At 43.5% G+C, this 16,553-nt stretch overlaps 1 protein-coding gene across 4 annotated transcripts in view; it reads left to right on the top strand.

Moving 5' to 3' along the window:
- CUEDC1 (CUE domain containing 1) overlaps positions 1 to 16,553 on the top strand; it is a 304,599-nt gene that overhangs the window by 177,444 nt on the left and 110,602 nt on the right. The window contains exon 1 of one of the 4 annotated variants that reach the window (XM_060203805.1): positions 12,884 to 12,902. The exons of the other annotated variants lie outside the window; for them this stretch is intronic. The gene's annotated coding sequence lies outside the window, so the exon portion shown is untranslated. Of the gene's footprint in view, positions 1 to 12,883; positions 12,903 to 16,553 lie in introns of those variants that run through there. 4 annotated transcript variants of the gene reach the window in all.

The raw sequence follows: 16,553 nt of genomic DNA, 5'->3' as shown, positions 1-16,553 counted from the left end.
GCTAGAAAAATTTTTCATTACAACATGATTTTATACTGTTTGATCCCCATGTATCTGTTAAGATGCTTATAAAATATTAGAAGTTTACATTAGAAAATACAAATATGGATCACACCTTGAAAATTATTTAAAACCATAAATAACAATCTTAAAGGTTTAACTTACTAAGTTTTACTTTAGCAATTGCTAAGATTTATCCATTGCTTACCAAATAGTGCGAGGCACTGTGGTAAATACTTTCTCTTCCAGTCACTATAATCTGTCCTACAAGACGATTCTTTTTAACTATGCTATATACAATGAAATGAAAACTTTTAGTAGCTTTTATGTGTGAAAATGAAGACTCAAAACCAGGTAATAGACCCAAAACTTTGTAACTAGTACTGAGTATTTTCTCTCCAGTATTGAACAACATCTAGTATTACTATTCATGATTCCTGTGTTAGTCAATAAATGTTTTAAGATAGATGGGTGAATGTTCTCTTTAATGATATAAAAGTTGATTTTAATCATATATTCCTGCATAAAAATTACTAATATAATAGGGAAGATGAAAAAAATAAAATAAATAAGTAAATTAAATGAAATTAAAGAAATTTTAACTAGAACACTGCTTAGCTCTGGCTTAAGGTGGTGCTGGGAATTGATCCTGGGACCTCAGAGCCTTGAGCATGAGAGTCTTTTGTATAACCAACTCTCTCTGGGCTTTAACAAGTAGGTAGGGGGGGCAGGGGATAGGAGATAGCTTACCTGGTAGAGTGCATACTTTACTGTTAGTAAGGACCTGGGTTTGAGCCCCTGGCCACCACATGAGAGCACCATGCAAAGGGTGTGAAGCAATGCTGTGGTGTCTCCTCCCTCTTTTTATTTCCCTCTCTTTCACTTCTGGAAGGAGAGAGAGAGAGAGAGAGAGAGAGAGAGACCCTGACCCCGACCTCAACCTCAAGGAGTGATGGAATTGTGCAGGCATGAAGCCCCAGTGAAGTACTGGTGGCAAATAAAATAAGTAAAATAAAATAAAATGGGCAAATGGGAGTCATAATCAATGGCTGTTACAATCCCAGTGCAGTTCCAAGAAACCTTGCCCAGCTCCCCTCCCCTCCCCTTCTCTCCCCTCCCCTTCCTTCCACTCTCTCTTTGGATAGAGAGGTAGACAAGCAGAGAGGTACACAGCACTGAAGCTCCTTCCATGTGGTGGGGGCTGGACTGGAACCTGGGTCTTGAACATGGTAAAGTAGCGTACTATCTAAGTGACCTATTTTGCTGGCCTGCCTTTTCTTTCTTACTGGTGGCTTAGTGGGACCTGGCAAGCCACTCTGGCATTTGTGTCATCTGCACTCTGGGGATCTGGAAGAGCCTTTGATAGGGTCTGCCTCTTGTGACTTCTCTTCCCTGGCACTGAGAGGCCCCACATAGGCTTAGCCCCTGTCTCCCCCCAGACAGTTGATGGGGATTTGCCTTTTGCCATTTTTTTTTTTTTGTGTGTGTGTGTGTGTGCCTCCAGGGTTATTGCTGGCGCTCAGTGCTTGCACTAATAATCCACTGCTCCTGGTGGCCATTTTCCCCTTTTGTTTTCCTCGTTGTTTATCCTTATTGTTATTATTATTGCTGTCGTTATTGTTAGATAGGACAGAGAGAAACGGAGAGTGGAGGGGAAGACAGAGAGGGGGAGAGAAAGTCACCTGCAGACTTGCTTCACCGCTTGTGAAGCGACTCCCCTGCAGGTGGGGAGCCGGGGGCTTGAACCAGGATCCTTATGCTGGTCCTTGCACTTTGCACTATGTGCGTATAACCTGCTGTGCTACTCCTGGCCCCCGCCTTTTGTCATTTTTAAACTACTAAGCATGGGCTTGGTGTTTGACATAGTAATAGTACACATAGTTGTTCTTTCTTCCAGAGTTTCCTACATTTAGTCTGCCTCGATGGATTTTTCCTGTTTTCTCCTTTCCCACTAAGCAAGAGAAGCAGAAACAGCCTAGAACTTTGAGGGCAGGAAGCTGGAAGTCAGGGAAAACCTCTCACTAAATGAAGTGGCTTGGTTCTTATATACAGGAAGTGTGAGCAGTAGAAGGACTTGGGGATGCTGTGACCCAGCAGTATCTGACAATGGGAGTTGGACATTGTCCTGGTGGGATGTAAAGGTCCTAGAGCAATGACTAAAGAGCCACTTTCCTAGTACTGAGACTATCTATCTGCTGTGGCTGTGGCTGGGGAGTTTAGTCATTGCTCTTGGGTATATTGGTTCACACAGTGCTTCTTTGGTCCACTCTGCTTGCAGCCTCCTAGTAATTACCTCTCCTGTCAGAATAGCTAATGGGTAGTCCAGGAGGTGGCGCAGTGGTAAAGCTTTGGACTCTCAAGCATGAGGTCCTGAGTTCGATCCCCGGTAGCACATGTGCCAGAGTGATGTCTGGTTCTTTCTCTCTCCTCCTATCTTTCTCATAAATAAATAAAATCTTACAAAAAAGAAAAAAAAAGCTAATGGACTCCTAATAATGTAGCCATCATTCTTATCTTTAAAGCAGGTCATAAATACCATTGTAATGCTTATAAGCATAAACTTCCTTCCCATAAAATACAACTGGTTCATTTTCTATATAACTCTAAGGATTCATTGATGAGGTTTCTCCCTGCAGGTAGGGACTAGGGACTAGGGGCTAGAACTCCTTGTGCATGGTAACATGTGTTTTCAGCTGAGTGCACATCTGCCCAGTCCCATCTGGAATGACTATTATTTTTTTAAATTATCTTTATAATTCTAAAATGGTGGATAAAAAAACACCAATCTGGGCATCAGGCGGTAGCGCAGTGGGTTAAACGAACATGGTGCCAAGCGCAAGGACTGGCACAAGGTTCCCGGTTTGAGCCCCCAGCTCCCCAACTGCAGGGGGTTTGCTTCCTAGGCGGTGAAGCAGGTCTGCAGGTGTCTATCTTTCTCTCCTCCTCTGTCTTCCCCTCCTCTCTCCATTTCTTTCTGTCCTATCCAACAATGATGACATCAATAACAACAATAATAACTACAACAATAGTAAAACAACAAGAGCAACAAAAATAAAAAAAAATACAGAAACAAACAAACAAAAATTCCAGTTCACCAGTGTAACCACCACCAGGAGGAAGTCTGGCCACTTTGTGCCCATTTCCATCCTAGCCTGGTGGTTTAGAGTGTTGAGTTTGAGATTAAACTGGTTAGAAGCCCAATTCTCCATCTTATTCTTTCTAACTAACTACCTTAGTTTCTCAGCTTTCCAAAGAGTTAAAGAGGAAGCAGAAGACATTAGTAAGATTACCTGTCTATGGGTACTAATGTTTCCAGGCTCATTATTGCTAAGCAAAGTCTTTGGCAAAAACTATAGAGGCTGAGACTGGCTTTTGGTGGATTGAGGTGAGCAGAGGGGACTACATAGCAGGAAGTGGGGGAGCCTGAAATGCCAAGAGTGAAGACAGAGAAGTGTAGCTGGGGACAGAAAGACTTAGCACTTGTACCCCTGATGTGGAACCACCTCTTCTCCTCTTTCTTTGGAGTGCTTATCTTTTTTTAATTTTAATTTTTATTTATTTTCTCTTTTGTTGCCTTTGTTGTTTTACTGTTGTTGTTTACTGCAGGTGTCTATCTTTCTCTCCCCCTCTCTGTCTTCCCCTCCTCTCTCCATTTCTCTCTGGCCTATCCAACAATGATGACATCAATAACAACAATAATAACTACAATAATAAAACAACAAGGGCAACAAAAGGGAATAAATAAATAAATAAATATTAAAAAATTATTATTATTTTTTTTATTGCCACCAGGGTTATCACTGGGGGTTGGTGCCTGCACAATGAATCCACTGCTTCTGGTGGTCATTTTCCCCTGCCCACTTTTTTTTGATAGGACAGACAGGAATTGGTAGAAAAGGGTGAGATAAAGGGGGAGAGGGAGACACAGAGACCCCTGCAGTACTGCTTCACCACTGGTAAAGTTTCCCTCTTCAGGTAGGGACTGGGGGCTAGAGCTCAAATCCTTGTGCATGGTAACATGTTCTCTCAACTGAGTGTACATTTGCCCAGTCCCATCTTGAATGACTTTCTTTCTTTATTCTTTATTTATTTAATTGTACTTATTTATTGAATAGAGACAGCCAGAAATTGAGAGGGTAGGGGGAGATAGAAAGAGAGATACCTACAGCACTGTTTCACCACTTGCAAAGCTTTCCTCCTGAAGGTGGGGCTCAAACCCTGGTCCTTGGGCATTGTAACATGTGTATTCAACCAGGTGTGCCACCACCTGCCCCTTTCAATGCAGTCCAGAATGAAAGTTGCAGGGGATGGTGTTCTAGTCCTGTGAAGGAAGAGACTTGTGAAATAATAAATCCACCACTTACAGAGAGGTTAACTAATTCACCTAAGATCACATGGGTAGGAGGTGACAGAACCAGTATTTGTTTCCAAGAAACTTTGTTACAAAACTCGCATCCTTAGAAAAATTGCTAGGGGATGGGTGGTACTGCATCTAATTAAGTACATGTGTTACTATGTGCATAAGGCAGGGTTCAAACTCCTTGCTCCCATCCACAGAGAGGAGTACTTCATGAGTAGTGGAGCAGTGCTACCGTTGTGCTCCCCCTCCCATTTCTGTCGGTGTCTATCCAAAATAAGACACTGAAAAAAATTTGTCAGAGGGGGCCGGGCAGGGGCGCATCGGGTTAGGAACACATGACACAAAGCGCACTGACCAAAGCGCACTGACCAAAGCGCACGAAGCATAAGGATCTGGGTTCCAGCCTCTGGCTCCCTACCTGCAGGGGGGTAGGGAGCGGTGAAGCAGGTCTGCAGGTGTCTGTCTTTCTCTTCCCCTCTCTGTCTTCCCCATCTCTCTTGATTTTCTCTCTGTCCTGTCCAACAACAACAGCAATAACAATAATAATAATAATAACAAGGGCAACAAGGCCAATAAAAAGGGAAAAAATGGCCTCTAGGAGCAGTGGATTTGTGGTGTAGGCACTGAACCCCAGTGATAACCCTGGAGGCAAAAGAAGAAAAAGAAAAAAAATTGTCAGAGAAACCCCCTATTGAACATGAGGTTGTCAGATAAGGGATGAGGAGTTGGGGTTTGGTTTTTGTGCTCTGCTGAAGGACAGTCAGTGCAAGGCAGTGTTCAAGCAGCATTGAAACACCCCTGGAGGATTCATCTTAGCTTTGCTGTGAACCACTGGCTAAGTGCCAGGCACTCCACTGGGCCCAGACCCTGAGTACAAAGGTCACTAAGACAAGGTCCCAGCTTGTCTGTATGTCTGGTAGAGGAGAAATATGTTAAATATTAGTCTAGAACCTCAGTTGTGATGTGCTGTGAGACAAACTGCTAAGGAGGGGTTGCATTGCTAGCCTAAAGAGGAACTGGGCAGGGAAGACATTTTTTTGCCCCCAGGGTTATTGTGGGGCTCAGTGCCTGCACTAGGAATCCACTGCTGCTGGAGGCCTTCTTTTTCTTCCCATTTTTGTTGCCCTTGTTGATGTTGTTATTGTTGCTATTGCTGTTGTTGTTGAATAGGACAGAGAGAAATCGAGAGAGGAGGGGAAGGCAAAGGGGGGGGGGAGAGAGACACCTGCAGACCTGCTTCAACTCCTGTGAAGTGATAGCCCTGTAGGTGGGGAGCTGGAGGCTCCATCCGGGATCCTTACAGTGGGTCCTTGCGCTTTCCGCTGTGTGCTCATAACCCACTGCGCTACCACCCAGCTCCCCAGAGAAGACTTCTTGGAAAAACATAACCATGGAGGATATCTCTCTCATACTCTGTGAACTTTGAGTGGAATTAGTGACCAGATTTTTGATGGTGAAACATACTTGCTTGGTGAAGCGGGAGCTAGAAGTATGCTTGGCTTCCTTGATGCCTCACTGGCTTTTTAACAATAACCTCCTTATTTCACTTAGCATAATCACCTCCAGTTCCCTTCATTTTGTTTCAGATAATGCAGTCTCATCTTTTCTGATTACAAGATAGTATTCCATTATTCAGTGGATTCATAATTTCTTTTTTTTTAATTTGCTTTTTTCTTCCTTTTGTTGCCCTTGTTTTATTGTTGTTGTAGTTATTGTTGTTATTATTGATGTTGTCATTGTTGAATAGGACAGAAAGAAATGGAGAGAGGAGGGGAAGACAGAGATGGGGAGAGAAGATAGACACCTGCAGACCTGCTTCACTGCGTGTGAAGTGACTTCCCTGCAGGTGGGGAGCAGGGGATTCAAACCTGGATCCTTACACTGATCCTCGTGCTTTGCACCACCTGCACTTAACCTGCTGCTACTGCCCAACCCCAGGATTCATAATTTCTTAAACCAGTCACCTGTCATTGGGCATTTAGATTGGCTTCCATATTTCGGCTACTGTAAATTGTGCAGTCATGAACATGTGATGCATATATTGTTTCCAGTTAATGCTTCTTGGGGGTATGGGACATTGGTGGAGGGTATAGTAACTTATACTTGGCATGTATGGGTGTGAAATTATACTCCTGAAAATTATAATAATAAAAAAACCTCTTAAATTGCTAACAAAAGGAGAAAAAAAACAAGACAAACAAACAACAACAAAAGCAAGCAGTCACTTCTGGTGATGCCTGCCATGAACATGCTGAAGAAGAAACAAAAATCTTGTAGGAGTTACTGCTCAGAACACGGACTCACTGTTACTGCTCTACACCTACAAGCAGAAACAGAGGTAAAAGAATGTAAACTGTGGAGGAAGGACTAAAGTAAGGTATGAGGAAACCAGTCCAGATAAGATGTGAGATGTGAGATGTGAGATGTGAGAATAAGTGAATCATAGGAGTCGAGAGGTTGAGCCTTCCCTTAAGGTCTTTAGAAATAGTAAAAAATTTCACTTGTCTTTGTGGTTTTTTTAAATAATTTTTTATATTTATTTATTTATTCCCTTTTGTTGCCCCCTTTTTATATTGTTGTAGTTATTGATGTCATTGTTGTTGGATAGGACAGAGAGAAATGGAGAGAGGAGGGGAAGACAGGGGGAGAGAAAGATAGACACCTGCAGACCTGCTTCACCGCCTGTGAAGTGACTCCCCTGCAGGTGGGGAGCCAGGGCTGGAACCGGGATCCTTATGCCGGTCCTTGCGCTTTGTGCCACCTGGTGTGCTACTGCCCGACTCCCTGTCTGTGTTTTATGAGGTTTCATCTGGACACAGAAAGATGAAGCAGAGGCCCCTAGAGGTCTGTCAGCTCAGTGATAGGAGGGGAATAGGAGCTGGAATTGGTGAGCTAGAAGATTGCTTAAATCTTCTTACCACTGATGTGACTGAGGCACCCCCAGGACTAGTGTGAAACTCTTCACTTCATTTGATGAAAACACACCTGTCCCATGGCTGGGACTCTTGTCCTGGGTTGATCCTAGTTAGGAGGATACTTTCTTTTTTTCTTTAAAGATTTTTTTTTTTTGCCTCCAGGGTTATTGCTGGGGCTCAGTGCCTACACCATGAATCCACTGCTCTTGGAGGCCATTTTTTTCCTTTTTTGTTGCCGTTGTTGTTGTAGCCTTGTCCTGGTTATTATTGTTGTTGTTGATGTCATTCGTTGTTGGATAGGACGGAGAGAAATGGAGAGAGATGGGGAAGACAGAGAGGGGAGAGAAAGATAGACACCTGCAGATGTGCGTCACCGCCTGTGAAGCAACTCCCCTGCAGGTGGGGAGCCGGGGGCTTGAACCGGGATCCTTACGCTAGTCTTTGCGCTTTGTGCCACGTGCGCTTAACGTGCTGCGCTACTGCTCGACTCCCTCTTTAAAGATTTTTTATTTTACTAATGAGAATAATAGGAAAAGAGAAAGAACCAGACATCACTCTGGTACATGTGCTGCTGGGGATTGAATTTAGGACCTCATGCTTGAGAGTCTAATGCTTTATCCACTGCACCATCTCATGGACCACTGAGGGGGGTCCTTCTCAGTGCCCTGTATTCCTGCAGGTTGAAGTGCAAAATTTTATTTATCTCTTTATTTAATTATTGCTACTGGGGTTTTATCACTGGGGTTCAGTGCTGGCATTATGAATCTACTGCTCCTGGAGGCCATTTTCCTTTCCTTTTCTTTTCTTATTTTATTTTATTTGATAGGGCAGAGAGAAATTTAGCGGAGAGGGGAGATAGAGAGGGAGAGAGAAACAGAGTCCTGTAGTACTGCTTTGGCCCTTGTGAAGTGCCCTCCCTGCAGGTGGGGAGTAGGAGGCTCAAACACTGGTCCTTATGCATGTCAGTGCGTGTGCTCAGCTGCTCAAGTGGGTGTGCCACTGTCTGGCCTTGGAGTCCAAATTTCATGAGAGGCTGCAGGAAGCCTGGAAGTCATTGACTGTGGATCTGGCTGTTGGGAGCAGGGAGAGCACCAGTTCTTGTTCATAGTGTTTCTGAGAATGGTATTCCTGGGTAGTGATAGCAGGTCATATGGTCACTTGATGTCCCAATGTCCAAAGGAGGGCACACATCATGAGATCCTCAGCAAACTTTGTTGTATGAAGAGCAAATAGCAACTGAGGGGCCAGGTGGTGGTGCACCTGGTTAAGTAGATGTAATACCATGCACAAGGACCTAGGTTTAACTTCCCCCCACCCCAAGCCCCTGTCACCATCTGCAGGGGAAAAGCTTCATGAGTAGTAAAGCAGTGCTGCAGGTGTCTCTGTCTCTCCCTCTCTACCCCCTCAATTTCTCTCTGTTCTATCAAATTAAATAAGGTTAAAAGAAATAAAAAAAATGTGGCAAGGAATTGGAATTATATTTCCTTAAAAAAAGGTAAATAGCAACTGATCAAAAGTTCTCTCTCCTCTCTCTCTCTCTCTCTCCTTTTACCACACACTTGCTAGCATTTACTCTTTGACTTTGTTTTGTTTATGCCAATAGTAGAGTCCCCTATAACACCCATAGCAACAGAGAAAAGTGCCCAAAAGTGTGGGGGCAAGGATGATTAATAAAACATTGTTTAGGCTCTTTCTTCAAATTATACTTTTTTGAAAGATCACCAAAGATTGATGTTATGTTCATTTATGGCTTGCTTTAGAAAATACTTACTTTTTGGGTGGAGGTAGGTAGCATGATGGTTATGCAAAGAGACTCTAATGCCTGAGGCTCCCTGATCCCCAGGTTCAATCCCCCATGCCACCATAAGTCAGAGCTGAGCAATGTTCTGGTAAATAAATAAATAAATAAATAATATATATGTATAAACTTATTACATATGAGAGAGTTTCATATGAGGCAGAGAGAAAGAGAGAAGCAGCAGAATAAGAAGAGGAAGAGAGGAGTCAGAGCACCTCTCTGGCATGGCGATCAAACCAGGAACCCAGATGTGAAAGTCCTTTGCTCTACCAGTTGAACATCCCTTACCTGCTTTTTAATTTTTTAAAAAAAATTTTATTGATTTATTTTGGATAGAGACAGAGATAAATTGAGAAGGGGGGGGAAGAGAAGAAGAGAGACACTTGAAGCATTGCTTCACTGCTAGAGGAACTTCTCCCCTACAGGTGGGGATCAGAGGCTTGAACCTGGGTCCTTGTGTACTGTGATGTGTGCACTTAATCAGGTTGTCACACTCGGCCCCGCTACTGCTTATTATTATTATTATTACCCCTTTGTTGCCCTTGTTTTTTTATTTATTGTTGTAGAGCCGGGGGCTCCAACCGGGATACTTTCTCAGTGGCTGCGCTTTGCACCACGTGCGCTTCACCCGCTACGCTAACGCCCAAGTCCTCGATGTTTTTTTTTTTTTTTAAATCTTTATTGTTGCCCTTTTTTTTTTTTAAATTGTTGTAGCTATTGTTGTTGGTGTCGTCGTTGTTGGATAGGAGAAATGGAGAGAGGAGGGGAATACAGAGACGGGGAGAGAAGATAGACACCTGCAGACCTGCTTCAACGCCTGTGAAGCGAACCCCCAGCAGGTGGGGAGCGGGGGGGGGGGGGGGGTGCTTGAACCGGGATTCTTAGGCTAGTCCTTGCGCTTTGCGTCACAACCCGTTGCGCTACCGCCCGACTCCCCTCAATTGCTTTTTAAAAGGTTTTTGTTGTTGCTATTCCTAACACAAAAGTAAAAGCTGTATTTTTCAAATGCTGGAAAAGCACACAGAATAGCAATTTAAAGTGGATTTGGCAAGATGGCTACAGAGATCACTAAAGAGAACAAGGCTTGCTTTCAGAAGATAATCTGATTAAGAATGAGTCAAATATAGACTGATGCTGGACAATGAATTTGAAATACGGTGTGGTGAACTTTGAGTTCCTGGTGTGAATTTAAATTGATTTGTATGAATTATAGAGAAGTGGCAGCAGAAAACTGGGGTAAGAACTCCTGCTCCCTCTAAGTCTGTCATCTGAGGCACTCTGTCTTTCCGGTGAGCAGCAGGCTGGATTAGGGGCTCTGCTGAAGAGTCAATTCTCTGTGGTCATGTAGGGTAATCAGGCATAGGAAATAATTTCATTTTGTTCAGGTCTGAGATTAGTTTTGGTTTCAGGCTGTACCAGGAGCAGGGGGTGGGGAAGAGATAGAGCTAGGGAGAGTGAGAGGAGGGGGGCAGTTTCCTCATTGGCTGTGTTGGCCAGTGGCAAGGTATGTGGGCAGAGAACTCCTGTGCTTAGCACAGAGATGAATGAATCAGAGATGGAATTAGGAAGGCAACAACCATTGAGTGTCTGTGTCTGCAGGCTGGGGTAGGTGATGAGGGAGGGTGAGTAGGAAGGCATCAGGACCTGTGCAAGAAAACCCAAAAAGGGGATGGGCAGGCTGTGTTGCACTCTGTTGAGCACACATATTTCCGTGTGCAAGGACCTGTAGTGAGGAGGCTTTACGAGCAGTGAAGGAGATCTTCAGGTGTCTTTCTTTCTCTCACCCTCTCTACCTCCCCCACCCCTTGCAGTTTCTCTCTATTCTGTCAAATAAAATAGAAAGAAACAAAACCAACCAGCCAACCAAAACAGAAAAAATGGCTACTGGGGTTGGTGAATTCATAGTGCCAGCACCAAGCCCCAGCAACAAACCTGGTGGCAGTTAAAAAAAAAATCCTCAGAACTGTAGAGTTTTGAGTCATGGACTTGGAGGTCATAGGGAAGCTTTAGAATACACATACCCAAGATTTAAGAGACAGCTCACTGGCCTGGGCATGTGCCTCACTATACCCTTGGCCCAGGTTTGAGCCCCAGCACCACATGGGAGTGTCATTGCATTGAGTGAAGTTCAGTTGCTATTATATCTCTCCTCTTGCTTCTTTTTCTCTCTCCTTTTTTTTTTTTTTGCCTGGGGCTGTACTATGAATCCACTGCTCCTCGAGGCCATTTTTCCCATTTTGTTGCCATTGTTGTTGTTGTTATTATTATTTTTGTCATTGCTGTTGTCGGATAGGACAAGGAGAAATGGAGAGAGGAGAGGAAGACAGAGAAGGGGAGAGAAAGATAGACACCTACAGACCTGCTTCTCTGCTCGTGAAGTGACCCCCTTGCAGGTGGGGAGCCGGGCGCTCAATCCATGATCCTTAATGCTGGTCCTTGTGCTTTGCACCATGTGCATGTAACCCGCGGCACTATCGCCTGTCCCCTCTGTCTTTCTATCTGAATGAAAAAAATAGTAAAATATTGGATTAATAGTCATGAGGCCCTGAGTTTGATCTCTTGCTTAACACATACCAGAGTGATGTTCTGATGTTCTCTTTCACAAATAAATGTTTAAAAAGAAAGAAGAAAAGAAGTCAATCTGGGAGCAGTGAACTCATGCATGTGTGAGGTCCTGGCTCTGCAAAACAAACAAGCGAACCCTCAAACACATTAGGTAGTTTTTCCCTGAAAAGCTGTAGATTGAAAGGAAAGCAAGGTGTAAGTCATTCACAAGGCCTACATACACCTTAGTGTGGCCTTTCACTTACTGTCACCAGCTCCAGCCCTATCAACACACACTTGTGTGTGCAGTTTCACTGCTTTGGGCCAACTTTTCGTTCTTTTTATTTCAGACAGGCTGTGGATGTGGGGGTGGGCGGGTTAGGGCATGTAGGAATGCTATAGCACCAATCCACCATCTATAGCGTTTCCTTTGGTGCTCCCACATAGTGCCAGGACTCGAACCCAGGACTTCAAACATGATAAAATGCATTATCTAGCAGGTGAGTTATCTCCTGGTAGGATGATATCTATAAAACTACCCGCCAGGGTCGGTCAGTAGCTCACCGTGTTAAGCACACATAGTATGAAGCACAAGGACCAGCGCAAGGATCCCGGTTTGAGTCCCCGGCTCCTCACCTGAAGGGGGGGTCACTTCACAAGTGGTGAAGCAGATCTGCATGTGTCTATCTCTCCCTCTCTGTCTCCCCCTCCTCTCTCAGTTTCTCTCTGTCCTATCCAACGACAACAGCAGCAATAGCAATGGAAAAAGAGGGCTGCCAGGAGCAGCGCATTTGTAGTGCACGCACCGGAGCCCCAGCTACAGCCCTGGAGGCAAAAAAGCAAACACACAAACAAACTACCCCCTCAGTGCAGTATTTGTTTTCCCTTGACTTTCTTTTTGAATAAAATCAAATTAAGGTTTAAGAACTGATAGTTGTGAACTTGCAGACCTGTGCATGTTGGTGCATCCTCTAAGAACTTCAGGCTTTCATTTCTACTGAGACGGTTTTGGGCCAGTCTGCTAGTTTTACAGGGCATCATTATCCTAGAAAATCAGCAGTTTTCTTTCTCTGGCTAGATGGGGGTGCGGCACATACAGATGTTTCATTCCACCTTAGCAGTGCTAGGGCATCATTGCATTTTGTTTTTCAAGTCATAAATTAATGTCATTTCTAAAAGAAAGAGTCACTGAGTTTTAAATCTGGGAAGGATTTTGAAGATCACCCACTCTGCTCCTAGAGGAATTTGTGGTCCTGGGTCATTAAGCACCTTGAAAAGACCTATGGTATGTGGTTAAGAACACTGAATCAGCTGCCTGTGTTTGAAAACCAGCCTCTGTGAGTCACTGCTGTGTTTTGGGGGCAAGTTACTAAATCTTTCTGAGTCTTGAGTTTGCTGATCTGTACAGTGGGAGTAATAATATTGTCTAATGGTTGCTAATAAGGATCACATATTTATTTATTTATTTATTTTAGTTTTGTCTCTAGGGTTCTCACTGGGACTCGGTGCCTGCACCATGAATCCACTGCTCCTGGAGGCTATTTTTCCCTTTTGTTGTCCTTGTTGTTTATCATTGTTGTTATTGTTGTTGTTATTGCTGTCGTTGTTGTTGGATAGGACAGAGAGAAATGGAGAGAGGAGGGGAAGACAGAGAGGGGGGAGAGAAAGATAGACACCTGCAGACCTGCTTCACTTCCAGAGAAGCGACCTCCCTGCAGGTGGGAAGCCAAGGGCTAGAACCGGGATCCTTATGCCAGTCCTCGCTTTTCATGCCATGTGCGCTTAACCCGCTGTGCTACCGCTCGCGCTCAGGATCACATATTTATTAAGGCCTTAATACAATGCTCTACATGTTGTACTTCTCCATACATATTAACTACTTCTGTTGTTATTGTTTATCATTACTATTCAATCATTTCAAGAAATCGAGTCTGGTTAGTGGTAGCGTCAAGCCTACACTGTTAAACTCATTTTATTTCTAGTTCTCTACAGCTTGATCATAGGTAATTTCATCACAGTTTTGAAATATGTGAGAAAGATTTATGACGGTGGTGCTGGAGACATGTTCTAGTGAACATTTATGACAAAGCTAGAAGAAACAGGATCAATTCACTGCTTAGCTGCATTTGGCGTTGGGCACAAAGTTGTGTAGTTGCCAAATTATTTGTTTCAACAAATACCATTTTTCAGTGCCTAGAGGTTTCCCAGATGCCAGGTTGGTTACCTCTGTTAACAAGGTTGGGGTATTATTTATTTATACCCTTTTGTTGCCCTTGTTGTTTTATTGTTGTAGTTATTGATGTCATTGTTGTTGGATAGGACAGAGAGAAATGGAGAGAGGAGGGGAAGACAGAGAAGGGAGAGAAAGATAGACACCTGCAGACCTGCTTCACCACCTGTGAAGCGACTCCCCTGCAGGTGGAGAGCTAGGGGCTCGAACCGGGATCCTTATACCAGTCCTTGCGCTTTGCACCACATACGCTTAACCTGCTGCGCTACTGCCCGACTCCCTGGTTGGAGTATTTTTTTTTTTAATATTTTATTTATTCATGAGAAAGATAGGAGGAGAGAGAAAGAACCAGATATCACTCTGGTACATGTGCTGCCGGGAATTGAACTCAGGACCTCATGTTTGAGAGTCCAATGCTTTAGCCACTGTACCACCTCCCAGACCACAAGGTTGGGGTATTTTTAATGAGCAGTTTTTGCCAAATTGGAAACACACACTGCAGTGAGTTGTGGTGACAAGTAGACATTTGAGTATAGTGGAAATAGATCTGCAGTGTGGCTGCTACTTATCAAGAGTGAAGACAGTGCATGTTTAAAAAATATATGTGCTTGGCAGAAGTCCATGTGTCTTAGCCATGCCTGTGAAAATGTGCTCCCAACTGATTTGCACTGACCTTTTTTGCAAATTGCTGACAGCCTCTGAGCTGCCTACCTCCAGAGGGAACCCTTTTTAATCTGAAACATTGTTGAGGCTCTTGTAGTCCTGGGCCTTGAAGGGGTCCTTTGACACTTTTGCTGGGTAGCACCCTTTCCTCTAAAGTAGCTTTGATATATTTTCCCAGAACAGAAAAACAAATGGAAATTAATTTTGTTTGGCAAACCCTTCAACAGTCCCTTGAGATACTGCCATTCTCTGGGGGTTATAGAATTGAAAGCTATTCTTGATACTGATCCATGGGACTTCTCAAGTTCCCATGCCTGAGGGAGTGAGCCTGTTAAAGTGTGAAATTTGTGTGTGATTTGGAGTCCAGAACCAGTGATCCAGTCTCTACTCTGCCACATATGAAATGTGTCATTCTTAGTAGATCACTTAATTTGCGTTTTTCTTGAGGTTAATCTGTTGTTCCTCACCATAACAAATGTCTATTGAACACTTCTTTAAATAGAGCTAATAATAATAATTCTCAATGGACAGTACTATAGTGATGGTCTAATAACATTTATTATATGCTTACTGCATACTTACCAGGTACCTCTCTGAGCATTTTGAGAGTCTCCATTTATTTAATCAGCCCTGTGTGGGCACAATATTATTATCACCACTTTACATTTGAGAATACTGAAATACCTCAAAGGGTGAAATCAACTTGCCCAAGGTCACTTAGCTGATTATATGAAGAGCTGGGATCCAGGCTCAGAAAGCCAGGTTGCTGAATCTACTGGGTGTTTACAGGAGGGCTTTATGATGTAGCTTCCTATTCTTTGGCGGTCCTTCTCATTTGACAAACTGAGTTGGCTGGCTAAGCTGAGCCAGGGGGTAGATTAAGTGTACAGATCACAGTGCTGGAAAGAATGAGGAGACGGAGCATATGAGAGCTTTTTTTGGAGTTATAAAGAAACAGCTGTTTCTAAGTTTGGGACAGAGTTGTAAGGAGCTGGAAGGGACAGAGAAGGACATTTCCTGGTTAGGTTTTTTTTTTTTTTTTCTTTTTCTTTTTACTATCTGCCATGAAAGATCACACTGTTTGTGGATTTAAGAGCTACGTGTCTCTTCTCCTTCCTATCACATTTTATTTGGGAATCTGTCTTTAAATAGAAAATTCAGCCCTCAGCTGTGTGAGCTTTAGAGATACAGAGAATTGCAAGTGGCGTGTATTCTTGATGGAGGAAAGGAAAGGGAGAAGGATGAATTTTATAGTAGCTTATCTTTTGTCACTGCTTTTCTTTTTAAAAGATATTTATCTATGTGAGAGAGGAAGAGAGAAGCAGAAAACTACTCTGGCACATGCTACGCTGGGGATTGAATTTAGGACCCCATACCTGTGAGTCCAAGGCTTTATCTACTGCACTACCTCCCAGGTCTTTGTTACTGTTTTTCTATGAAGTATATATAGAAATGAGTCACAGAGTGGATTCAGTGGAGAGAGGACTGAGAACTTGGGTGACTTCTCTTTTCCTCATAAATTGACTTAATAAGAGAATGAATCATCATACTAGCTTTCATCTTAGACAAGAAAAAAGAAAAGAGAAAGGGAGTGAGTGGGTGAAATGACATTTGACTGAAAGCAGAAGTCTTCTATGTTGGCCTCCCTGGGCAGAGGCCAGCTCAACACATAGGGCCTTGTTGGTTGGAGCCAAGGGTGAGGTTGCTCTGGGACTCCCAGCTTCCTGTCACTGTCACCCTCAGCCCTCTCCATCCCAATGAGGCTCTGGGAAATGAATAGAAGCAGTAAGCACCATTTCTTAATGGCAAACCACTTACACATAGCAGAGACAGTTTGGAAGACATCAACACAGACATTCTTCATATAAAGTTAGACTGTTCAAAAATAGTTTCTGACTTTCAGAGATGTGAATGATGACTCTTCTCCTGCCCACAAAGACAGTAGGGTCCCTCTCTGTGCTAAAACATGACCCCTGGGACATCTTTGGGGACCTTTTCTTCTTTTCTAGGACTCCTGATAGGAGCTTTCTGGGAACGACCACT

The sequence above is a fragment of the Erinaceus europaeus genome, chromosome 12 (genome assembly GCF_950295315.1).
Source record: "Erinaceus europaeus chromosome 12, mEriEur2.1, whole genome shotgun sequence".
Classification (NCBI taxonomy): domain Eukaryota; kingdom Metazoa; phylum Chordata; class Mammalia; order Eulipotyphla; family Erinaceidae; genus Erinaceus; species Erinaceus europaeus.
Note: the sequence above shows the minus strand (reverse complement) of the source record. Positions and strands in the feature narration are given on the sequence as shown.